Source organism: Eptesicus fuscus, chromosome 11, assembly GCF_027574615.1.
Source record: "Eptesicus fuscus isolate TK198812 chromosome 11, DD_ASM_mEF_20220401, whole genome shotgun sequence".
NCBI lineage: Eukaryota > Metazoa > Chordata > Mammalia > Chiroptera > Vespertilionidae > Eptesicus > Eptesicus fuscus.
The window spans coordinates 16,208,480-16,214,479 of NC_072483.1; positions in this window are offsets into that span (position 1 = coordinate 16,208,480).

Consider the following 6,000-nt stretch of genomic DNA (forward strand, 5'->3'; position numbering starts at 1 on the left):
CTAGTAATTGAAGAACTTCTATTTGCCAGGACCTGGAGACAAAATACACTGTGACGAATGGAACAGGCAAGTTTTCTGCTTTCAAGAAACTTTCTTTCTGGCTAGAGGAAATAGTCAAAATATAAGTAAATAACTCAACAACAGAGTTTAAATGGTGATATTAGCTATGAAGAAAATAAAACAGAATTAAATGATAGAAAGTCACCATGGGGCTACTTTAAAAGGCTGACATCCAAGAGTTTATCTCTAGGTTGGAGATAAACTAGAATAGGGATCTGTAAATTGCCAGATAGTAAATATTTTAGGCTTTGTGTCCATCTAGTTACAACTACTTAACTCTGCCACTACATCATGAAAGCAGCCATAGACAATATGTAAATGAATGGGTGTGGCTGTGTTCCAATAAAGCTTTTCTTACAAATACAGGTGGATTTGGTTGTTGGGCTGCGGTTGGCTGATCCCTGAACTAGAAATCTATTTTATTGATGGCCTGATGGTCCTACTCATACAGCCCAGTCATCCTTCCAGAACAGCTTTTGTAGACACACCAAGCCAACCTATTACTCTAACTCTTGCAAGAGAAAGTTAGAGATTAAACTTCTCAGTCTTACTTGGCTCTAGTCTCACTACCCAAGTGTATAATAATGAGGATTTAAGATAATACACTTGGGGGAAAAGAAGAAGGGTAATTACAACTTGATTTGAGCTTTGGTTGCAATGATTGAAGTACACTCCTCTAGAAAGTCTAGAGGTGACACCCAATTTGTGTGCCCATTTAGTAATACATTATCCAAATCTTTTGGAAACCCTGATAGTTCATGTCCATTATCTCATAACCATCTACTTTCCACTTTATCTCCTTTATTTTCTCTCTGTCTTTTTTTCTCACCACATTTGTCAAACAAGATTTACCCTTTACAAAACCACAATGGCTAGCTTTTGTCAGTTATATTTCTCCAGATGTTTTGTGATCTCATTCCTTCTTAATCTCTCTCAGATCTGCCTACCTCTGAGGTTAGGCTGGACAGTCTATAATTCCTCATCCCCTGCCACTCAAAATGGGTCCCTGGCTAAGCAACAGCCCCCTTCAGTGAGGTCAGCCAGTGAAAGTCATACATATTGTAAATATGCCTCGAGCTATTCAGCAATAACATTCAGTGGAGTTTGCTTTAGTTCAGAGGACAAGGGGATTTGGTGGGAAAAAAATACACAAAAGCCTGTTCTATTGGAGTAACCTTGACAAAATCAACTGCTAAAGAAAACTAGAGCCAGACTTTTGGCATCAAGAAAGGGAAGAAAAGATATTCTTCCCATTCAGTTATTCGAGGTACCCAGAATAAGGAAACAGATATTACATGTGGTTGCCTGTGCTTTCCTTATGATTTTACTCTTCTCATTGTTAAACCACAGTGGCAAATCCAAGTTCAGCAGTGAATTGACCCAGAAGTATGGGTTTATCTGCTGGAGTCACAACCTGCCCCAGTCTTTGTGAATGGATCTACCCCATGCACACAAATGCTGATGGAAACCTGCAAAATCCACTGGTGAGGGAACATGCACTGCTTAAGGGCTATGCCATCTGCTCATTGCTTCTCAGTGTTTCTCATTTTCATCTTCTTCCCTCTTAAATAATAACCCAGCTTGACAATACTCAATGACTCCTGAAATTTGCATCAGATCTCCTTGCTCTTACAGCCCCAAGTGACCTTCACCTTCTGACCCTACATGACACAGTGTAGGTAAGGGCTCCTCTCAGCCTTCAATGCAGGGGTCCTCTTATTTTTCAATGCAACCCCAACAGAGCTGGGTCAGCCAAGCCAGCATCACCCATCTCCTCTGTAGATGGGGGGGTAGGAAAGTCAGTTGCCAAAAGTTCACATATAGGAGCACAGGAATGAATGTAATGTGAGACCACAAGTGAACCTAATTCTACAGGTCACATCAGGGCAAGATCTGAGTTTTGCTGGGATTTCAAAGGACATTATTGAAAATGGGCTGGAAGTCTGCTTCTGGGAGGTGGTCTAGGGCAGGTAAAACCCAGACATTGGATATCACCGCTGGAAAACCAACCGCTGGGCCATGGCGACAGCAAGGAACAAACTGAAGAGGGCAGGACATGGCCCTCAGCTGTTCTCAACCTTCTGTGCACATGACCTCAAATCTTCTTGTTTGCACTGCAGGGAAAGATCTAAACTAAGAGAGGTTTAGTCCATGTTTAGGCCAAAGTATGCAAAAGGAAGTAGCACCACTGCCTGGCCCTGCACCAGATGAAGCTGGAGGGGGGCGTTGGGGGGAGCTTCCAGGGCTACCTGAGGCCACGTCCGTTTTCTCATTAAGGAAGAAAGCATCTCTTTCCCAGTGGGAGGAAGGCGGGTGGAGAGTCTCTGTCAGGGAGCGTGTGAAATAAGTGACTTTTCCCCTGGAGACAAAGAGCTTGTCCTGAGCCATTAGCATTCCGGTCCATGCACACCTCGTGGTGGTGCAGGGTGGCTGCTGGGACTGAGAGGAAACCCAAGTCATTCATGGAAACAATGATGACTGGTTCCCACTAAAACTGAGCCCACAAACGCCTGCCTACACCATTGAGCAACCACGGCCAACGGGGGCTCTTTTATTCAATTTAGTTCGTTTTTTACATTACACTTCACTTCCAATGTCATTTTGTATTGGTTCCAGGTATAAAGGTGGCTTTCTGAACATGGCCCTCACTCCATATTCTAAAACAGAATGATGATCCACGTAGTCTGAGGGCCACTTGGGCAAAATTCAGGTTGCTATTGTCAGCAGCAAACAGGGGAGAGGATTCCAAGAACAAGGCCCAGCCATGTAAATCAACAGTTAGGTTTTAGCACATACTGGAGGTGGGCCATGTCCGGCTTGTTAAAGCACAGGATTGAGACACCACACATTGCCCTGAGGTGGGACACCCGCCGGCCCCTTTCCAGGCCTCTCTCTGGAAGGACAAGATGATCCCCTTGCTGGGCGCTTCTCCAGGTGCCTGGGCCGCCTACCTCTCTTCCAGCCCCTTCTCGGAGCGCGCCTGTTCTGGGTGCCTTTGCCGGAATCCTGTGGGAGGGTGAGGCTAACCTGGTCTCACCCCCAGGAGGTCGGAAAGACCCCAAAGGCTCCTTTCCCATCCTCTCCCAGGGAATGATCGCATCCCCCTGCAGCCCAGGGGACTGAGCCCAGGGGAGGTCAAGCAGGAGAAGGGAGGTACTCATGGGCCTTTTTGAACATAACAGTTAGGAGGGAATAAAACACTAGGTCTGGACAAGAACAAAGCTTGGCATTTTATGTAGTTTTGAGCAAAACACTTCCCTTTAAGCCTGCTGTTCCTCCTTCCCCCCCTCTTCTTCTTTTTCCCTCTTAATAAGAACATTCCAGGGAGCACTGTCTCTCTCCTAGGTTCATGAGTAAATTGAGGATAAAAATAACCATTTCACAGAATTGCATTCAGCCCCAGGCCTGGCACAGAGGAGGCAGTAAGGAAATGGACATTGTCAGCCTTGTCTGTGTACTAACAGCCTCATCAGCTGAGTTCAGTGCTGACAGAGTTCAGGAAAGAACATAGCTCCTCATGTTAGGCCTCGCTGGCCAGACACCTTTCTCCTCACCTGGGAGCCCAAATACACTCAGCACTAATGGGTGCTCCCTGTGTGAGGGGAGCAAGTGGAAGCGGAGAGGCCTGCCCGGAGCCAGCCAGGCGTTATTGTTTGGGAAACCCTCCCTTTTGTATTCCAAATTTCACATTTTAGGACCAGCCCTGCAAATCAGAGTTGAGAATTCCAGACTTGATTTCTTTAAAACCACCAGCCACTGCATATTGTAAAGGCTCCTTTAGAAATTATTTTAATCAGCAGAATTTCCAACAGCAGGAAAGTCAAGAACTCAATTTTTTTTTTAAATGACTATAGGGATAACGGAGAGCACATACTTGGCATATGAAGAGACCGGAGAAAAAATGGCCAGAGGACTAGTCCAGTGTCTTGCAGCCAGTTACTCAAAGAACAGGAGTTAAAAAGGAGTAAAGAACTTGCATGCATATAAGCATAACCCATGGACACAGACAATAGTGTGGTGAAGGCCTGGGGAAAGGCGGGAGTGGGGAGGAGGGAGACACTGGGGAAAAAGGTAGAACATCTGCAATACTTGCATTGACAAAGATAATTTAAAAAATACAAATACAAAAGTTCCAAAATAAAAAAAGAGATCTCAGGACACCCAGGTTCCATGATATCCAGCTGGCTTCTGCATGTCCCCAGGGCGGGGAGAGGGAGATGACCTGGGCTGCCTCACAAAAGAAAAGGGGGATGGGTATAGAACATGGGCCTGAAAAATCTGCCCCTGGAGTCCAAGGCCCAGCTCAGCCACCAGGCGGGGTGTTTGGTCCCGGTGACCCCACCCACCCCACCCCCAGGATTCAGGAGGCCCTCAGCTGCCATTAATGCCGCGGATCCCCTCCCTGGCCCCAGAGAGTGCAGGCATGCTGCTCTCCCCAAAGAGCCACGGAACACCCCGGCTGCACTTGGCTCACAGCTCGCTTCCAGTTCTTTTCCTCGCTCTGTCCAAATAAAGGCAGCCGCTCTCTACCCATCTTTTGTCAACAGCATTTGTGTGCGATCCTCCCAGGGTCACGGGTTGTTTGTTCTTGGACTGCTTTCTGGGAAGCATTTTTACGTCCACACTGAGCCTCTGCAATGGGCTTAGAAGAGCTTCAATCCCACAGGCTGCCTCAGAGAGAAAGAAATGCAAGGCAAGAAGGAAACAGAGGAACTGCAATATTAAGCTGGCCTGGCCTGCCCGCATGGTGGCCCAGCCAGCCAGCACCAGGCCTTCCCTTGGCTCTGAAACCTTGTGCCACTGGGCAGAAAAGAACAGGTCAAGGCTCACAGTTTTATTGGCTGAGACAATAGAATGAGGCTGAATTTAAATTCCTCTCTTTCCTCCACAAATTCTACTCAGCTACTATGCAGTGGTGGCTACTATAAGCTAAGCTGGGCATTGTGTCAAGGCAAGAGCTGCCCTGTTTAGGGGCTAAAAGAGAAGCAAAAGTGGGGAAGTTCCATCCCTGCCCTCGAGGAGACTGTGGTCTGGTGAGAGCAAAAGTAGATAAAAACAGGAGAGAGACCTCATAACCAAGCAGAACATAAGTTATTCATTTAGTCACTCAAGCATTCTTTTATTCTATAGACATATTGGAGAATCTGCTATGTTTCAGGGAAAAATGCTTAGCACTGGGAATTTAAAATATACATAAGCCAGGATCCCAGCCCTCTAGACATTCATGGTCCCTTTGAGGATATGTCTGTGTCCAGTGCCATGAGAAAGAGCCACAGGTGTTCAGAGAAAAAGCTTTCATCATGAGATGGTCAGGCCAGCCCCCAAAGCAGAGGTGACATTTAAGGGAGGGCATTTCCTGTCCCAGATTTGGAATCAGCATGTCTCCAAGGACATAAAAAATCAGAGGAACAGAGGAAGGGTGGCCCAGGTGAGTCCACAGCATGAACAGTAGTGCAGGGAAAACAGGAGGCAGGGCCATGAACCACCTAGTGGGGCAGTTTGGCTGGTACTTGGCAGGCAACTTGAGTTGGGCCCTCTGGAGAGCATATCTGGAGTGCCCAGCTGATGTGATGCAGCACAGCTGTGAAGTGCACAGGTGGGCCAGGTTTCCTAGGACAGTTGAGATTAAAAGTAATGGAGAACTTTAGGACCCACACTGTGGTCTTGACATACACTGAAACCAGGAGTCCTTCGAGACATGGTTGGCTCCAAGTCTGGGGCAGGAGATACACAAGATGGGTCTGGAGTATATTTTATATCTGACAACACAGAAGCCATCAGAGACCACTGGGTTGTGTATAGAAAACTTGGAGCCAACTTGGAAAAGCTACCACAGGCCAAACACAGAGCAATTCAAGCATCAAATCAGGATCATAACTGAAGGGGATTGACACACCACATGGATTAAATCCACAATTCCATAAGGTTATTTAAAAGAAA